General features: G+C 54.1%; 1 long non-coding RNA gene across 1 annotated transcript; it reads right to left on the bottom strand.

Moving 5' to 3' along the window:
* Positions 1-16213: 16213 nt before the first annotated feature.
* LOC123383331 lies at positions 16214-20528 on the bottom strand. The gene is made up of 2 exons (XR_006592922.1): positions 18160-20528; positions 16214-17734 (listed from the first exon to the last, which is right to left on the bottom strand). It is a non-coding gene; the product is annotated as an uncharacterized LOC123383331 (long non-coding RNA).
* Position 20529: the final 1 nt, after the last annotated feature.

The following is a 20529-nucleotide window of genomic DNA, read 5'->3' as shown; positions in this document are numbered from 1 at the left end:
TCCCGTCGGCTCCTGGGCGCGGGGCGCTCCGCACATGCGCCTGGTGCGGGCTCTGCCCTGCCTGCCCGAGGCCAGCAGGGACCCAGAGCGCGCACAGGACAGCCCAACGTGTGCGGCGGAACCCCGCGCGACTGCCCCCTGTGCCCTCCGGCCGCAGCGCAGTCCGGCTACTGGGGCCTGGGGGGGGGGGGTGCCGGGCGCTGCCTCAGGGGCTCCCCGCCCAGCAGCCCCGCGGCGCCTCTTCCCGCGCCCGCGGTCCCTGCTCCTCCTCCTGCCCCCCTCCCCCTTCTTTCCCCTCCTCCCTCCGCCCTCTCTTCTCCCCTCCCCTCCCTCCCCCTCCCTCCCTTCGCCTCCCTCATCTTCCCCTCCCCCCTCCTCTCTCTCTTCCCCCCTCCCCCTCCTTCTCGTCCCTCCTCCTTTCTTCCCCCCTTCCCCCTCTCCCTCCTCTCCCCTCCCCCTCCCTTCCCCTCCTCCACTTTCTCCCTTCCTCCCTCCTTGGAGACCCAGCTCCTGGCCAGCAGCTCCCTGACTGGCCCCCTGTGCCCCGCCCTCCACAGCCCGGGGCCCCACGTACCGCCTGTGAAATGGGGCTCTGAGCTCCTGGGGCCTGGGCAGCGCGGCCGCCACTGGGGTCCCCCGCTGCCTGCGGAACAGACCCTCCCTCCCCGTCTGTCTGTCCGGGCTTCCTGAGGCTGGCCTCCACGCGCCTTCCTGCCTCACGTGGGGAGACCCAGGGCCCCGAAGTTGTCCAGATCCCCAGAACCTGTGACTGTCAGGCTCCACTGCGGACGGGACTCCAGGTCGCTGCACAGCTGAGCGCAAAGCAGGGGGCGGGTGTGCCTGCAGTCCCAGGGGCTGTGCTGGGCCCGGGGGCCCAGGACTGGGCGGGACCCTCGACAAGCACTCCAGCCTGGCTGGCTTTGCCGGAGTTGGCGGGGGGGAGTGCGCAAGGGAACCCAACACCGGTGCATTCGCACCCCAGTGTGGACGTGCCTACTATCTGAGCCTGGACCCCACTGTGGACGTCCCTGCGTCCCGGTCCCGAGTCCCCCCCCCCAATCCCCGACCCCACTTGGACGTCCCTGCACCCGGGTCCCCCCCCACCCCACTGTGGACGTCCCTGCACCCTGATGTCCTATAGCCAGACAGGCCAGGGGGACATTCATCACTGGAATAGGCGCCCCCCTCCCCACGTCCCTATGTCCAAAAAAGATCCCTTCCACAGACTCTGGGGGTCAGGACACGGCCACGTCTCTGTGGGGACACTGCCAGCAAGAGGCGTACTAGGGGAGGGTGTGCTCGCAACACAGGAGCAGAGGTGAGTGATGCTGGGCTGGGTCTCAGCCAACACTATGGGTAGATGCACCAAGGCCCCTTGGAGGGGACACAGGCAGGGCCACCCCACGAGTGCTGCCCATTGGGGATGCAGCACCTTGTGCTCTGTCAAGTTGGGGTCACCCCCTCCCCCAGAGGCCACCCCCACCCTCACACCTGTGCTCAGCCAGGTTGGGGTCACCCCCTCCCCCAGAGGCCACTACCCCACACACACCTGTGCTCAGCCAGGTTGGGGTCACCCCTCCCCCAGAGGCCACTACCCCACACACACCTGTGCTCAGCCAGGTTGGGGTCACCCCCTCCCCCAGAGGCCACCCCACACACACACCTGTGCTCAGCCAGGTTGGGGTCACCCCTCCCCCAGAGGCCACCCCCCCCCCACACCGGTGCTCAGCCAGGTTGGGGTCACCCCCTCCCCCAGAGGCCACCCCTCACACACACCTGTGCTCAGCCAGGTTGGGGTCACCCCTCCCCCAGAGGCCACTACCCCACACACACCTGTGCTCAGCCAGGTTGGGGTCACCCCTCCCCGAGAGGCCACCCCCCACACACACCTGTGCTCAGCCAGGTTGGGGTCACCCCCTCCCTCAGAGGCCACCCCTCACACACACCTGTGCTCAGCCAGGTTGGGGTCACCCCCTCCCCCAGAGGCCACCCCCAGCCTCACACCTGTGCTCAGCCAGGACCCGCAGTCCCCGTCCCCTGTGTCTGCACCCTCCCTAAGACCCTCAAACAATGTGTGGGACCCACACCTGCCGTGAGGTGAAGAACAGACTATGTGCTGGGGCAGCTGCTGTGGGCTGGTGGCCACAGGTTCCTTGTGTGCAGCCCCGTCCACCTCCAGACGCAGAGGACGGCAGCGTGGGGCACACCCCGTGTCTACAGTGGCCGTGTGTGCATGGCGGGGGGGGGGGGGGGCTCAGGTGTTCCCTGTGGGGAGCTCCTGCTGTTCAGCCTCCGGGGCACCAGCACCTCTGGGACCACCTGTCCCCACAGGAAACACCAGGACACCTGAAAGGGACAGTATCAGAACCTGTCCGGACTCCCTTCTCCCACTGTTGTGCACACACTCGTGTTCACATGCGCGTGTGCACACACATGCGTTCACGCCCATTTCAGTTTCTACCTCCTTTTGACCAGAACTGGAAGTTCCACACGGTTAGCAAAATACACACAACCTAAAATTGACCACCAGTGACATTTACACATTCACTGTTGTGCAGTGTCCACCTGTGCATTCCAGAACGTTCTCAGTCACCAGAGGACACGCCACGCATCAGTGTCCCTGCCCATCTCCCCAGTTTCGTGATCCCCCAGCCCTGTGACCCCCAGCCCTTTGTGACCCAGCCCTGTGACACCCACCCTGTGACCCCGAGCCCATGACATCACCCCCAGCCCCGTGACACCCACCCTGTGACTCCCAGCCCATGACATCCACCAAGTGACCTCTACCCCCTAACCCCCACTGAATGACCCCCAGCCTCATGACACTCCCAGCCCTGTGCCCTGACCTTGTGACATCCCCCCCAGCCCTGTGCCCCCCACCTTGTAATATCACCTCCATACTGAGACCCTCACCCAGTGACCCCCACCCCATGACATCACCCCCAGCCCCGTGACACCCACTATGTGACCTCTACCCTGTGATCCCCAGCCCTTTGACCCAGTCCTGTGACACCCACCCTGTGACCCCCAGCCCATGACATCACCCCAAACCCCGTGACACCCACCATACAACCTCCACCCTGTGATCCCCAGCCCTTTGTGACCCAACCCTGTGACACCTACTCTGTGACCCCCGCCCATGTCACCATGTGACCTCTACCCCTAACCCCCACTGAATGACCCCCAGCCTCATGACACTCCCAGCCCTGTGCCCTGACCTTGTGACATGCCCCCCAGCCCTGTGCCCCCCACCTTGTAATATCACCTCCATACTGAGACCCTCACCCAGTGACCCCACCCCATGACATCACCCCCAGCCCCATGACATTCACCATGTGACCTCTGCCCCATAACCCCCACTCAATGACCCCCAGCCTCATGATACCCCCGGCCTGATGCGCCCCATCGTGGGACATCTCCCCCTATCCCGAGACCCCAGCCCCCAGCGCTGTAACCCCTCTCCCCCTCCGTCTGCTCTGTGTGTAGGATTTTCATAAAGACCATGTTGTGCACACAGCCGACCCTCCCAGGGGTTAAACCCGTGGATATAAGACGCGTCTCTGGCGCCAGGTCACCGTGATCTTTTTCCTCGGGTACTTTTCCTGACGCGCACACACTTTCTAGCAAGAACATACGGTAGAGACACAAGTTACCACACTTGTAACCGGTGTTTGCTCATTTGACAGATTTCTCGGCATTCTTCCGTACGGATCCTTCAGGTAACAACTTATTCTTGAATCCCTGCAAACGACACTCACGGGCTGGGTTCCAGGACATCCGCCCAATGGCAGGGGCCCCGTTCCCAGTATTCCAGGAATTCCACACTGTCCACCGGGAGGTACAGGAAGTTCCTCATGACCTCCTCACCCTGCCTCCTGTCCCCTGTCCCCCACCCCCACTGCTCTCTGGGGTCTGTCCCCTGTCCTCCCCGCTCTGGGATTTGTCCCTGTGCCCCTCTCTCTGGGGTCTGTCCCCCGACCCCCCTCTCTTTGGGGTCTGTCCCCTGTCCTCCCAGCTCTGGGGTCTGTCCCTGTCCCCCTATCTTTGGGGTCTGTCCCTGTCCCCCTCTCTTTGGGGTCTGTCCCCTGTCCTCCCCGCTCTGGGGTCTGTCCCTGTCCCCCTATCTTTGGGGTCTGTCCCTGTCCCCCTCTCTTTGAGGTCTGTCCCCTGTCCTCCCAGCTCTGGGGTCTGTCCCTGTGCCCCTCTCTCTGGGGTCTGTCCCCCGACCCCCCTCTCTTTGGGGTCTGTCCCCTGTCCTCCCCACTCTGGGGTCTGTCCCTGTCCCCCTATCTTTGGGGTCTGTCCCTGTGCCCCTCTCTCTGGGGTCTGTCCCCTGGTCCCCCTCTCTTTGGGGTCTGTCCCCTGTCTTCCCCCCTATGGGGTCTGTCCCCTGGCCCCCATCTCTTTAGGGTATGTCCCCTGTCCTCCCCATTCTGGGGTCTGTCCCTGTCCCCCTCTCTCCGAGGTCTGTCCCCTGTGCCCCTCTCTCCAGGCTCTGTCCCCTGTCCTCCCCCCTATGGGGTCTGTCCCTGTCCCCCTCTGTCTGGGGTCTGTCCCCGGGCCCTCCTGTGTCTCCTAGTCACTGTCCCATATTGCTACCTTTCCTCCACACCTTTTCAGGGTGTCGTCTGTCATACTAAAGGCTCCTGCTCAGGTCACTTCTTCCGGCCGTCAACGTCCTTCGTCTGCCCGTGCGGTGAGAACTTCAGCCACCCTGTGTTTGTGCTCCTGTCCTGGGTCTGGGTCCTCATCTGTTTGTGTCTTGGGCTCAGCAGAGACACCGAGAGGCCGACAGCTGAGTCCTCTAGGAGCCTGATGAGAGACTGTGAGTATCAGTGTCCATCCTGGGGCTCACTGTGGTTGTTGTTCTCCCATGTGTGGATCTCACACGGCGACCCCCAACCAGCGCTGCTGGGGCCAGGCTGCTGTGGTTCCCACACCTGGACGGGCTCCCCTGTTCTGGACAAAGAACAGTGAGATCAGTTTGCTTGGTTTCGAAATGGCCTCGTGCAAAATATCTGAGATCCAAACATTATTTTATTGTTTTAATATTTATTTTTTACTTTTGAGAGAGACAGAGAGGGAGAGAGAATGAGTGGGGGAGGGGCAGAGAGAGAAGGAGACACAGAATCCAAAGCAGGCTTCAGGCTCCGAGCTGTCAGCACAGAGCCCCACGCGGGGCTCGAACCCATGAACCGCGAGATCATGCCCCGAGCCAAAGTCAGACGTTTGACCGACTGAGCCACCCAGGCGCCCCGTTTATTTGTTTGTTTGTTTGTTTTCATCATTTTTTTTAAGAGAGAGAGAGAGAGGTCGTGAGTGGGGGAGGGACAGAGAGAGAGAATTCCAAACAGGCTCCACAGTGAGCACAAAGCCTGCACTCATGAACCTTGAGATTATGACTTGAGCAGAAATCAAGAGTCAGACACTTAACCCATTGAGCAATGCAGGTGCCCCAGTATTTTTTATTTTTTTTAGAAACCAATTAGTTTATTTATTTTTTTTTAATTTTTTTTTTCAACGTTTATTTATTTTTGGGACAGAGAGAGACAGAGCATGAATGTGGGAGAGGCAGAGGGAGAGGGAGACACAGAATCGGAAACAGGCTCCAGGCTCTGAGCCATCAGCCCAGAGCCTGACGCGGGGCTCGAACTCCCGACCGCGAGATCGTGACCTGGTTGAAGTCAGACGCCTAACTGACTGCGCCACCCAGGCGCCCTTAGTTTATTTTTTAAAAACTTTTTAATGTTTGTTTCTTTTTGAGAGAGACAGAGCGTGAGCGGGGGAGGGGCAGAGAGCGAGGGAGATGCAGAATCCGAAGCAGGCTCCGGGCTCCGAGCTGTCAGCACAGAGCCTGATGCAGGGGTTGACCCCACGAACCTTGAGATCGTGACTGGAACTGAAGTCGGACACTCCAGTGGCTGAGTCCCCAGGCGCCCCGAGACCAGTTACTTTAACCCCTCCTCACAGAGCATGTGGGGGCTCCAGGTATGCATATTTCAGACTCTGCAGCACAACCTTGTCTCCCCTTGTGCTCGAGACCGGTCCAACTCCAGCCACCTGCCCCAGGAATTGCCCTCCCTGAGGGCAGAGCCTGCCTCATCCTGTCTCCTCACTGTCCGGATGGATGGGTGCCCACAGGTCCCTCCCTGTTGGTGTCTGTCTCTGTCTCTCTTCTCTCTGTGTGTCTCTGTCTCATCTGTATCTCTCTGTCTCTGGCACATGCTCCTACAGGTGCACAACCAGGAACAGGACTCACACCCCATCCCCCACTCCTGGGTCATGATCCCCGGTCTTCAGATCCAGACGGACCCCAGTGTGCAGGGATGGCAGTCCTCCCACACCACCTGTGATCCAAACCCAGAACTCTGGGACTGCAAGAGTTGAGCAGAGAGGGAACAGGCTTGGGGCAGAAGCCACGAGCACCCCAGCAGTGTGGGATGTCACCTCAGCCTGTGCTCCTGGGAAACCACAGTGATTAAACAAATCTGCAGATGAAAGACCTGAATGGAGACAGGAAACCATCCAAACCCTAGAGGAGAACGCAGGAAAAAACCTCTTTGACCTCAGCTGCAGCAATTTCTTACTCGACACATCTCCAAAGGCAAGGGAATTAAAAGCAAAAATGAACTATTGGGACCTCATGAAGAGAAAAAGCTTCTGCACTGCAAAGGAAACAATCAACAAAACTAAAAGGCAACCAATGGAATGGGAAAAGATATTTGCAAATGACATCGGACAAAGGGCTAGTATCCAAAATCTATAAAGAGCTCACCAAACGCCACACCCAAAAACGGTGAAGAAATGGGCAGAAAACATAAATAGACACTTCTCTAAAGAAGACATCCAGATGGCCAACAGGCACATGAAAAGATGCTCAGTGTCGCTCCTCATCAGGGAAATACAAATCAAAACCACACTGAGGTACCACCTCATGCCAGTCAGAGTGGCCAAAATGAACAAATCAGGAGACTATAGATGCTGGTGAGAATGTGGAGAAACGGGAACCCTCTTGCACTGTTGGTGGGAATGCAAATTGGTGCAGCCGCTCTGGAAAACAGTGTGGAGGTTCCTCCAAAAATTAAAAATAGATCTACCCTATGACCCAGCAATAGCACTGCTAGGAATTTACCCAAGGGATACAGGAGTGCTGATGCATAGGGGCACTTGTACCCCAACGTTTACAGCAGCACTTTCAACAACAGCCAAATTATGGAAAGAGCCTAAATGTCCATCAACTGACGAATGGATAAAGAAATTGTGGTTTATATACACAATGGGAATACTATGTGGCAATGAGAAAGAATGAAATATGGCCTTTTGTAGCAACGTGGATGGAACTGGAGAGTGTTATGCTAAGTGAAATAAGTCATCCAGAGAAAAGACAGATACCATATGGTTTCACTCTTATGTGGATCCTGAGAAATTTACCAGAAGACCATGGGGGAGGGGAAGAAAAAAAAAGGTAGAGAGGGAGGGAGCCAAACCATAAGAGACTCTTAAAGACTGAGGATAAATTGAGGGTTGATGGGGGGTTAGAGGAGAGGGTAGGTGATGGGCATGGAAGAGGGCACCTGCTGGGATGAGCCCTGGGTGTTGTATGGAAACCAAGTTGACAATAAATTATATTCATAAAATTAAAAAAAAAAAGGAATCTCCAGAAAACATCTTTACTGTGGGTGGAAAGGACGCTGGAGTCTGAAAACCCAGGACTTTGCACTGTGACCTTACGTGGAGACAGGGTCTGAGCAGAGGCAATCACGTGAAGTGAGGTCATTAGGTTGGACATAATTCAACAGCACTGGTGTCCCTGTAGAAAGGGGGAATTCGCACGCACACACACACTCAGACACACGTAGAACGTCGTGTGAAGATTTGACTGAACCCACAGCAGTGAAGTTGTCTCCCCGAAGGGAGGACACCCATGACTGGAGTTGCCACAAGCCAAGGTCCAGAAGCTGGGACAGATGCCTGGAGCCAACCGTTCAAAGGGGACCCAGACTTGCAACCCCAGAACAGGCCACCACTTGGGCATAAGTTCTCCGCCCTCCTACTCTGCCTAAAAGCAGGATACACGTTTCCCTTTGTGAGGTTGGCGTGGACGTCCGCACCCTGTCCTGTGCTGGGACGAGGAGAGAGACCCTTATCACACAGAGGGGCCACTGACACCGAGAGGACACTGCATAAAGGGACCTCACTAGAATAACGTGTACCTGCCATTGAGTTCCCCATTTCCTAGTCACGTGCCCACAGTCTATCTCTCCTTAAAGCCCAAACCCTGTTTTCTTTGTTAAAAGGATACATAAACCCCTGAGTGTAACTACTTCTTTGAGTATCGGTTCTCGTCTGTGGAGACCTCTCTGCATTTCAGTATTCTTTCAAATTACGTTATTTTTTTCCTCTTAATCTATTTTTTTTTACTTTAATTCACAGGCCTCCATGACAGCACATAACAGGGCAGAAGGAAAGTCTTTCCTCTCCAATATGTCCACAAAGCGTTGAGAGGGAGTCAGGCCCTGCCGACGACTTGATGTGGGAATCCTGGTCCCCGGAACTGAGGGACGACAGACACATTTCTGATGTTTCAGCTACCTGTTTGTGTTTATTAATTTTGGCAGCCTCAGTGAAGTCATGCTACTGTCCTCAAAGACTCAGATGAGACCCCTGAAGACACTGTTTCCTCGGACAACGTTGCTGGGCCCTCCGCTTCTCTCCTCCATCCCATCGGTGGCCCGCTGAAGTGTCTGTCCCCAGTGATCCTTCAGGATAAGTGCTAGTTAGCTTGCCTCCTGTCATTGGGCCTGTGGACTTTGCCTGCATCCACCTGAGCCCCCAGACGGCCCTCCTGTGGGCCCATCTGGAGAGCCGGCTATAGGCAAGGGCAGATGTTCCCTGGCCGGCTGTCGGGCACACGGCACACTCTCCCCACCCAGGCGGTCCAGCCCTTTTGCTCCTAACGCTGGAGATGCCTGCAGACCAGTGGCCCCAGCGTGCTGCCTGTCCCTCCGTTCTGCGTGTACTGGATGGACCTTCACACGTCAAACCTCACCTCACTGATCTCATCCCTGTGTCATCCATTCAAACACCCAGGAAATCACAGCGAGGCTCTGTGGCTCGTTCTGAGGCACTACGGGCGCACAGTCAGATGGTCACCCGCTTGGGTCACGTCACCCGCCTGGATCACGTCACCCACCTGGATCATGGTCACTCACCTGGAACTTAATCCCATCTGCAAAGACCCTTTTCCAAATAAGGTCCTGAACCACAGCTTCCAGAATTAGCAGGTGCACACATATTTCGGGGTGTGGGGTCACTGTTCAAGACACTTCAACACCTAAAAAGGTGTGTATTTTACTTTTTGCAACTTGTGAAAGGATTTACGGTTTATGTAATCTTTTGGAACTTACTTTTCCCTTGAAGTTGCCTTCCTAAAATTCATCCTTTTTTTTTTTTAAGTTTATTTATTTATTTTGAGAGAGAGAGCGAGCAAGGAGGGGAGGGGCAGAGAGAGAGGGAGGCAGAGAATCCCAAGCAGACTCCACACTGTCAGCATGGAGCTCGACGAAGGGCTTGATTGCACGAACTGTGAGATCATGACCTGACTCGAAATCAAGAGTCAAATGCTTAACCAGCCGAGCCCCCCAGGTGCCCCCTCAGATTCGTCCTTCTTGTGAGGCATCAGCAGGGCATTTGCTCTGGCTGGGGCACACTTGCCATGCGACCTGTCTGCCAGGTCTCCACATTACAAAAAAAAAAAAAAAAAAAAAAAAATTCCTGGGCTCTCGGGTAGCTAAGTCTGTCAAGTGACTGACTCTTGATTTCAGCTCAGGTCATGATGTCATGGTTCGTGAGGTCAAGCCCCGCATCAAGCTCTGCACTGGCAGCACGGAACCTGCTTGGGATTGTCTCTCTGCCCTTTCCCCGCTTGTGCACGCACCACTCCCAAAATACATAAATAAACTTAAAACACGACTGATTAAAAAAAAATTCTCCACTCAATGTATAAAATATAGAGATCCGTATTTTCTTCATTTTTGTATTATATATATATATTTCTGTATTGTATGTGTGTGTATATACAATATACAATGTACATGTATACTATATATATATTTCTGCATTGTGTGTATTTACAATATACAATGCATGTATACATATATATGTTTCTGTATTGTACGTGTGTGTATATACAATATACAATGCATGTATATATATATTTCTATGTTGTATGTGTGTGTATATACAATATATAATGCATGTATACATATATTTCTGTATTGTACGTGTGTGTATATACAATATACAATGCATGTATATATATATTTCTATGTTGTACGTGTCTGTATATACAATAAACAATGCATGTATACATATATATTTCTGTATTGTACATGTGTATATACAATATACAATGCATGTATATATATATTTCTATGTTGTACATGTCTGTATATACAATATATGATGTATGTATACATACATATATTTCTGAATTATATGTGTGTGTATATACAATATACAATGCACGTATATATATATATTTCTGTATTGCACATGTCTGTATATACAATATACAATGCATGTATACATATATATATTTCTGTATTGTACTTGTGTGTATACACAATATACAATGCATGTATACATATATATATTTCTGTATTGTACTTGTGTGTATACACAATATACAATGCATGTATACATACATACATATATACATATATATACACATATATATTTCTGTATTGTACGTGTCTGTATATACAATATACAATGTATGTATACATACATATATTTCTGAATTATATGTGTGTATATACAATATACAATGCATGCATACATATATATATTTCTGTATTGTACTTGTGTGTATACACAATATACAATGCATGTATACATACACACACATATATATATATATATACACATATATATTTCTGTATTGTACGTGTGTATACCCAATCTCTACATTGTCGGCACTTAATTCCTGTGGAGCTGATTTCTCCCTAGAGGGAGCTGGAGAAGTCCACTTTGATCCTCTTTTTTATGAATAATATGCTGCCTCTCCCTCCTCCTGTTATACAATTAACACCTTTATTGTTTGTAGCAGTTTTAGGTTTGAAGAAAAATTGGACAGGAAGCCCACAGAGTTCCTGTGACATCCCAACCGCCCCCTTCTCAGTCCCGGGATCCCAAACATCACATCGGGCAGAGCCTTTGTTACACCCTATAAGGTGATGTTGCTACAATGTTATTAACTGGACTCCACCCAGTGTAGGCGGGCTCATCCTGGTGGGTTTACACACATTTACACAGACGGGACTCTGCCACCACAGGACAGAGCAGAGCAGGATCTCGGTTCTGCCTCCCCTCTGCCTCCCACCCTGGCCCCACCATGACAGCTCTGTCCCTTCCGTGGTCATTTGTGCATTTGACAGCGGGTCATGTTGCCGGGGCCACACGGGGTGGGGGGGGGCAGCCTTCCAGAGTGGTTTCCTCCTATTCTGTTTCCCCTTGAAATTATATTTTCATTCCTCACCGCTCAGAGATTGTTAGATACTCTTTTTCCTGCAGACTTTTATGCCTAAAAGTCTTTTATTGGTCACGCCAGCATCCCCATGCTTACAAACGGTTAAAAATTTCTTGTATGTATTACAACCATAAAGCTCTAAGGTCTACCTTTTTCCCTGAATTAGCATCATAATTATGAGTAGTTGCAACATGTTAACATAGTAGTAAATATGTTTTGGTACGTCATATACTGTTTATACCAGTAGATAAAATGTATCTGAACTGCATCTTTGTATAGGACGAATGAAACGCCCCCTTTCTTCCCACATGTATATGAAGGACAACCACAATTTATTGCTAGAAATAGAAAAGGCTTGGGGGCACCTGGCTAGCTGAGTCACAGGAGCATGTGACTCCTGATCTCAAGTATGTGAGTTCAAGCCCCACGTGGGGGTATAGATTTCTTCAATGAATAAATAAAATGAAAAAAAACCATGGAGGGCCTAGGTGGCTTAGTCGCTTGAGTATCTGACTCTTGATTTCAGGTCAGGTCACGATCCCGGGGTTGTGGGATCGAGTCCCGCACCGGGTTCCATGCTCAGTGTGCATGCTTGGGATTCTCTCTTTCCCTCTGTCCCTCCCTCGCTCTCTCTTTTCAAAAAAAAAAAAAAAAAAAAAAAACTAGAAAAAACCAGAAAAGATTCAATAATAGATATATTCACACTTTTTATTTATTTAAACTTTATTTATTTTGAGAGAGAGAGACAGACACAGAGCGTGCAAGGGAGGGGCAGAGACGGAAGGAGAGAGAGTCCCAAGCAGACCAATGCGATGCCAGCAGGGACCCCGACGCCGGGCTGGATCTCACGAACGGAACCGTGGGACCATGACCTGAGCTGAAATCAAGTCCGCTGAGCCGCGCAGGTGCCTTCCTAGTTTCTACTTTTGGCCATTAGTATTGAGCAGCTGTGTTTACATGAGAGTAGAAGTTTTGTTATAAAAGTATCAGTTACTCTTTGAAGTCCGCCCTACTGACAAGCCCAAGTGTTACACAAAAGGTTGGGTAATCAGTCCGCTGAGTGATCGGCTTCTCTGCCAGTTGTGTTGAAAGTAAACAATGGCAAACGTTCAAAAGGATGTGGGATTCACTCACGAGAAGGGTCCCCTTTCCGAGGGTCTCGGAAGCCGGCCAGCGGGCTTCCTCGGTGCTTAGCAACTGAGAAGCTGGGTTTCGCCAGCCAGTCTAGGTCCTAGACATTCTTTTGCGTGTGCCATCTTTAAAAATAATCTCTACACCCATGGTGGGGCTCGAGCTCCCAACCCTGAGATCGAGTCACCAGCCGGGAGCCCCTAGAAATGCTTGTGTCCTGATGTGTTCAAAAGACTCGGGAGATTGGGGTACGGCCCATGTTATTCTGCCTTTGCTCCTGTGGTATTTTACTTTCATAAAGGCTCCTACCGGTGAGATCTGAGATCCACGTGTCTGGGTCATTCTGCTTGTGGAAAACCGGTGTATCCGCCCCTCCCTCCCAGCCCCTGCAACCAGCCCGGTCAGGCCCCCTGACAGCCACAGGCCCGGTTCAGTTTTCGCTGCAAGAAAAGTGCGTGCTATTGTGGCAAAGGCAAGCTCACGGCACCAAGAGAGGCGACCTTCAGGGCAGTTTCTAGAAGCCCGCCGGCGAGATCCAAAGGGGAGAAAACGAGTATCAGAATAACTCTCTGCATGTGCAATGCTGCGTCACTATCTGAAACTCTTTGAACAGCAACTTCCGAGCACACTTCAAGCTTGCGGCTTGATACTGTTGAAATGTGCGCACACCGGACAACGGACAACGGTTCCTGCCATCGAGATAAGGACCTACCCCTCATCCGAAGACAAGCCTCGGCCCCTGCCCTCGCTCATCTGCAGACAACTGCTTTCTCCCAGATGCCTGCGCATCTGGTAAATGCATATCACTTACCAGTGTGTCTGGAGCTGGGCTTTTCAGAGTCCAGGATAAGTGATAAGAACACGTAACAATTACAAACGTTTTCACCGGGTTTATCATGGCCTTTAACTCAACAGACACTGTGCCCTGGGGGTGAGGGCGGGGACGGCGCCGAGCAGCAGACAGAATATACTGTATTTACCAGGAAACGTGCTGACACTGTGTTAATAGGAAAAGCACGAACACTTTGCAAGATTCTGTGAGGCTCAGCTACACCCGGATCGGCATTTTAGGGCAGGAGTAGGTCCGAGAAGCTCTGCCCTAACAAAGCCGGTCTGTCGGCCAGGGGCACAGCAAGCTCACTGTCACTCTGTCACCACCTGCAGCCCCGCGGGTGTGACCGTTGACAGCCCGTTTCCGTCCCGACCCTCTCGAGGCTCCTTGCGTCCAGCTCGGGAAGCACACGAAGATGAGCGGTGTGGGAAGCCGAACAGAATCGCTGTGTTTAAGGCTGTGAAATGCTGCACGGCTAAGACACATTTCAGATGTGCTGCTCACGTGGGGTCTCGCCCGGACGCAGGGACTCCTGGCGTTGCCGGAGGGCGGTCGCCGTCTTGGGTCCCACGTACAGCTGAGTTCATGATGAACCGTGAACACCACCTGCTCTTGTTTTTGTTTTAATGTTTATTTATTTTTGAGAGAGAGAGATAGACAGACAGTGTGCCTGAGGGGACAGGGCAAGAGCAAAAAGGGGATGCAGGGTCCCAAGCAGGCTCTGTGCTGACAGCCGTGAGCCTGACGCAGGGCTCAAACCCACAAACCACGAGATCGCTGAGCCCCCCTCGCGTCTCTCTGCTCTAACCCTTAACAGAAACTGGCCCAGGCTGGGTAAGGCAGGAAACCTTTTCTTACGGACTGAATTGTGTCCCCTGAATGTCCGCATGTTCAAGTCCTCAGCCCCAGGACCCCAGAAGTTCCTTGAAAGAGATAACTTAGCTTAAATAGTCAGTAGGGGGTCCCCAACCCAACATGACTTGGGTGCTTCGTTCTGAATAATTCACAATGACCACACTTTCTGCCTCGTGGAGAAAAGATGAATTATTTCTCTTACTAATTATAAGGGAACGGGAACACACGGGAGGAAACAATTACAGTAAACGTAAAGAGAGAGAGTATCGAGAAGAACAGAGAAGGGTTAATCCACCAAATCGGGTGCTCACGACATCCAACCTCTTGGCTGGGGAAGCCCCACAGTGAACAGCCAGCTGGAGTCCCGATTCAGTGTCCTGGCAGACTGTCCCCCCTCGGATGAGGCCTCCCACTACCTCTTCCCGCCAGGGCAACACATACACCCGGCTTGTGTGATCCATGGTTAGTCATTAAGTCGGCCTTGGTGCGGTCCCGAGCTAGCTGGTTTTTCTGTCTCTCGAACGGTACTCACAATCTTAGGGACGGACGCCTGCACAGTCCTCTCCCCTCCCTGATCCATCCCAGGGGGCCAGCCTGGTCTGGCTCAAGGAGGAACGTGAGTCGCTTTAATGCCTCTTGGTGTCAGGAACAGAAGGGCCGTTCTGATCGTGAGGCCAGAGACGGAGCACAAGCCAACTAAGCCCCCGTGAGGGTGTGTGGGCGGCTCTGGGCAGAAATGCATTAACAGGTCACACGAACAAGTTCTACACAGAGCATCCTTATAAGCAGATCAGGACACAGACACACGCAGAGGGCCAGCCACATGAGGACACAGGGAGAAGACGGGGTCTACTTGGCCACTTGGCATGTGGGGTTTGTTATAGTGCAGCCCGAGCAGAGACGTCTTCCATTTATGGCATCTTGAGGACTTCAAGTCTGTAGGGAAGAGGGCTGCGTGGGGGGGTTTGCTCTGCAAATCAGCTGCCAGGCAGGCCACTTTCAGGAGCACCCAAGAATTGGAGGGTCTGTGCAGGGATTCTCTCCAAACCACTACCTTCTCCTGCGCCTTGGACAGAGGACATGTGAGTCCCAGTTTGGAGACCTCTGGTCCCAGCTGCGTTCTCTACATGGAATTGTAGATCCTGGGTCCACACCAAAGTTGGGTGTTCTGCTCGTGAACCATGCTGGTGCCCTGAGCTGCCAGGCATCCTGGGGTACAGCCCTGTGCTCAAGAGCCCTGTCGAGCTCACCTTTCCTGGGGAAGGACCAGCACACAATTCTGGGCAACAATCTAACTTCGATCTACTGATGAACACATGGTTTCTGAATGGCTTTAAGATGCGCTTAATTTTGCAGGTATGTAACCACGGTGTGATTCTAGGAACGGTTGTTCTCATTTTTATTCAGAACCTTATTGAGAACATTTTGGAAAATCCTGTCTCCAGTGATTACGTGGCTCGGAGGTTTTGAATTGCCAGTGAATGCACCAGGATTGCTCTAACCATGGTGATTTGGATTGTATACAGACATGCCCATTTGTCCTTGTTTAAAAGCATCATAAAGGTTGAGGGGGCACCTGGGTGGCTCAGTCGGTTGAGCGTCTGACTTTTGGTTTCGGCTCAGGTCAGGGTCTCTCAGTTCATGGGATCAAGTCCCGACTTGGGCTCTGCACTGACAGCATAGAGCCTGCTTGGGGTTCTCTCTCTCTCTCTGCCCCTTCCCGCCTCGTAGGCTCACTGTCTCTCAGATAAATAAACATAAAAAAAATGTTGAATCGAGTTGAAGCCTATCTCTTTTCTTAAGTTTAAGCATGCGATTGATTACTGGTTACGTCTTTAGTGTAGTGGAGGGCAAGCTCTGACATATTAAATTACAGGTTATTTTATTAAAATGTATTTACCTTTCATTCTCCTTTATAGTATAATTATAGCTACATAATAGACACACATTATAAGTGAGTTACACATGCAGAGACACTATGTTACCTCTACATTTGATTTCAGAAAGGGAGGGGAGGGTTACAAAATATTTGATACAAAGGGGGTGCGAATCTGTTGACAGACCCACAATGAGACACCGCCTCACGCCCACCGAGGAATCGGAAACAGGCAATAACCAGGTGCGAAATGGAACCTCCAAACCAGGCTGGTGGGGATGCAAAATGGTATAGCCATTTTGGAAAACAGTCTGGAAGTCCCTCCAGACGGCAACCAGGGAGCCACCCCGTGGACCAGCGATTCCAGTCTCCCGTACGTGCCCTCTTGTTCACGGCAGCACGGTTCACGAGCACCAGAAAAGTGAAAACCGCCCACATGACCATCAACGGGTGAACGGATAACAAACAGAATGTGGTGTGCGCACACTGGAATATCACTCAGCCACAAACGGGAGTGAAGCGTTGACACCTGGTGCCACGTGGGTGGACCTTGAAAGTGCGCTTGGTGAGACAAGCCGGATGAGGACACCAGATGGAAGCCCTTCCCATGGAGGAAGTCACACGATTCCCTTTACACAAAATGTCCAGATCAGGAAAACCCAGAGCGAGAGTGGAAACCAGTGGGTGCCGAGGGCCGGGGGAAGGAGGGATGGGGAGACGCTGTTTAGTGGGCACAGGTTTCCTTCTGGGGTGAACGCGATGTTCTAAAACGGACCCTGGGGATGGTGGTTGCGACTTTACCGATGTCGTGACCACACTGACAACCACCGTCTTGTACCCTGGGTGGTCTGCATGGTGTGTGAATGCATCTCAATAAAGCTGTTTGCAAGAAGAGAATCTTGTGGGTAGAGAAGCATGGTCTCAGGTGATCCTAGGAATTCCGGCTCCTGTGCCAGAATTGGGTTTGGCCGCCATCTTGGCCAGTAAGTAGGTCGTGGAGACATTCTGCGGGGACCCCCACGGGAAGGGTTTCCACGGAGAAATTAAGGTTCACAGGAGGTTCGGACTTTGCTATGCTACAACATGAGGCTGCTAATGTAGATGATCACACGGATGTATTGTCACATAAATACATATAAATATCAATGTATTAATACGCTGGCCAACACAGACAATGGTTTAGAAATATCATATCGTGTGAAAGAAAAAAAGGTTCACAGGAGGAAACAGACTGAACAAGCATCAGTGTTGTCCACGGTGTGTGATGCCTGGAGCTGCAGCAGCCACTTAGGGACCCTGAGGAGACTAGGCTGGGATAAAGCTCCACTGACCGCAGAAGGAAGACGAAAGACGGAAGGAGCCTGAACCTTCCATACTGTTATCCAGAGGCCAGGCTAACAGCTCGGCCTTCACACCTGCCGCGTGTCTGTACACAGAGCCAGGAAAGTCCCCTCTTTTGTCACTGGCAGCCCCAGAGTAAGGCCCATGTCACCTGAGAGAATGTGTACGCCTGGAAAAGGAGACGCAGAGGTGAGCCCCCTGGACGACTCCAGTGTCCATCACGGAGCAGGTGCCTGGGGAGGGGAACAGGCCACAGAGCGGCCTCAGGAGCTGGTGTTCTCCCACCAGCCCCCGCCCCCTGCCCCTCACCCCACCTGCCCCTGACGCCCACTCAGTCCCCACCCCCACCCGTCCCTGACCCCCGATCAGTCCCCACCCCCACCTGATCCCTGACCCCCCCTCAGTCCCCACCCCCACCTGGTCCCTCACCCCCCCCCCCCCCCGCCCCCCCAGTCCCCATCCCCACCTGCCCCTGACCCCGCCCCCACCTCCCCAACGTTGCCCCCTCCTGTCCCCCCCCCCCCGCCCCCCCCTGCCCCCAGGCCGTCCTGCCCGGGCCTCCAGGTGTGGTCTTTGTCCCCCCAGGAAGCTAACCCAGCCGGGACGGAGTCGTCTAAGCCAGATCGGAGTCAGAAACTCTTGCAACCGTCGGAGGAGCTGTGCTGACACTGTTTGCAACCGAACCCTGTGGTTCGGCCAAGACATCCGCGTTCCTCCTGGGCGCCGGGAGACGGGGGGCGCCAAGCGGCGTGCCCAAGTGACCAGCCCCCAGCCCAGGCTCCGCGTCTCTGAGGGGGGGAAGCCCACCTGTTTTCACCCTTCCTTGCGGAGGGAGGGGTAGGCTCTGCGAGACCCCCGGGGAAGGAGGGAGCATTGGGGCACCAGCACCCGGATTCCTCCCGGTCCCAAAGTCGGATCCGGCCACGCGTCCGCGGCGCGCACGGACTCACGCATGCAGCCCTCTATCGAGTCCTGGGATCCTGCCAGCATGGCTCCGCCGGGGGTGGGGGGCAGGGGGGGTGTTGTGTGACCTCGGGGACCCCCGCACGCCTCCCCTCTCTCTCTGCTAGATGCAGGAACCACTTCCCCTTGCCGTCTGGGGAGCATTTCCAGTGTTTGAAGGCTGAGCCCCTGTCTCGACGCCCCCACCCCCCACCCAGAACATGCAAACCACCCAGAGCTGGTTGGTCCCCAGGCCTGGAATCCTTCCCTTCCCCATGTCCTAAGGAAGGAACTGGAAGTTTGCACAGCAGAGGTCTCAGCACTCTGGCCCCCTCTGCCCCCCGTGTGGACGGCCCTTCCCACCTGCCGGCCGCAGGCTGCTGGAGGGCACTGGTTTGCGGGGCTGGTCCACGCAACGCCCCCGCGGGGTGGCTGAGGCCTCACAAAGGCACACACTGAGCCACGGCTGTGCTGCTAGCTGGAGCCCGAGAGCTAAAACGGGGAGAAGAGACGGGGCTTTGGAAGCAGCACGTTGGCCACAATGGGCCCCCTGGCCCGTGTCTTGGCGTCGCTGTTCACGGACACACGCTTCCTCGTCGTCTCTTCCCACACAGGACGTCCCCCATCCGGTGCTTCGCCCTGGCCACGCCCCAGGCGTCAGGGACGCCATAGGCTGCGAAGGAGGCCTATCAAGGTGGAGGCCGGGCTGGTCGCCCCGCTCCCAGGAGCCCAGACACAGAGCACGAGGGGGGCCGCGCAGTGAGATCCTGAGGGTTCCAGGTCCGGGATGCTCACGCCAGCAAAATCTGCCACTGCTCACTGGAGTCTCACCCAGTGCCAGACCCGGCACCCACACTGCAGCCTGAGGTCTGCAGGGGACGCCCGCTGTGGTTCCTGAAAATTCTGCTAGCACTCGTTTCGGCCCTGTGCTCAGCAAGGGACAGTTGCCAATGCCCGCCGTCACGGCCCCACGCCCAGGCTGGGAGACACTAATAACACATACACAGCACACAGCAGGGCCTTGGTGCGGTTCGCACCTGGGGGCTGGGGGCTGGCGGGAGTGGGCCTGGCCCTCTGCGCCCCTCCCCACCCCCTCTGACTGCCCCTCGGCAAAACCTGACTCTCAGGACTTACTTTGCAAACACCTTCCCTTGGGGCATCTGGGTGGCTCTGTTGGTTACCGACTTTGGTTGAGGTCATGATCTCGACGCTCGTGGGGTCAGGCCCAGCGTCAGGCTCTCTGCTGTCACCACAGGGCCTGCTTTGGATCTTCTGTCCCCTCTCTCTGTCCCTCCCGGGCTTGCGCTCTCTCCCTCTCAAAATAAATAAACATACAAAAAAAAAGAAAAAAAGAAAAAGAGAAAAGCCTTCCTTCAATGGGATTCGGTGTCCAACCCTACCACTGGGGTCGCCCTGCAGCACGTTCTGTATTTCCCATCACCAGGAGCTGCCCTGGGGCACGACTCGGGGAGGCCCCGCTGGGCCCCTGCAAGGCCCCCAGCTGCCCCTGGATGAGCCCGCCACGGCCGTGGTGCAGAGGGCTTTGCACTGTTTGGCTTTCCTCCTCCGGCAGGTGCACAGACCTGCGCTGCGTAGAGAGGGGCCGCTCTGCGCTGCGCTGCCGTGCCTGCTGCCCCCAGGGGCTCCGGGGCGTGTGGCTCTGCCCACCACCCCCCCTCCCCTCTTCCTTACTCCTCGTGAGGACCGGCTCTTCTCGAAGCGCCCTCTGACTCACCAGCTGGCTGAAATGATTCAGAAAACGAACCAGAGAAGCCTCCCCACTCTGTCCTGATGCCCCACACCTGTTCCTGGCTGGGGCAGGAAGGCCCATTTCTCCGCCTGCGACCCCTGATTGGCCTCCCGGGGCGGCGAGAATTGGAGAATTGGCCTACGGGGCAGCCTCCCCCAGCCAAGACAGCCTTCCTGGGAGTGGGGCACAGGTGTCCCTGCAAAAGAGGTTTGTATAAATACCCCCTTCAAAGTAAGGGCACCTGTAGGCACGCCTGATCTGGCCGGTGGCTT

Source organism: Felis catus, chromosome X, assembly GCF_018350175.1.
Source record: "Felis catus isolate Fca126 chromosome X, F.catus_Fca126_mat1.0, whole genome shotgun sequence".
NCBI classification, from domain to species: domain Eukaryota; kingdom Metazoa; phylum Chordata; class Mammalia; order Carnivora; family Felidae; genus Felis; species Felis catus.
Note: the sequence above shows the minus strand (reverse complement) of the source record. Positions and strands in the feature narration are given on the sequence as shown.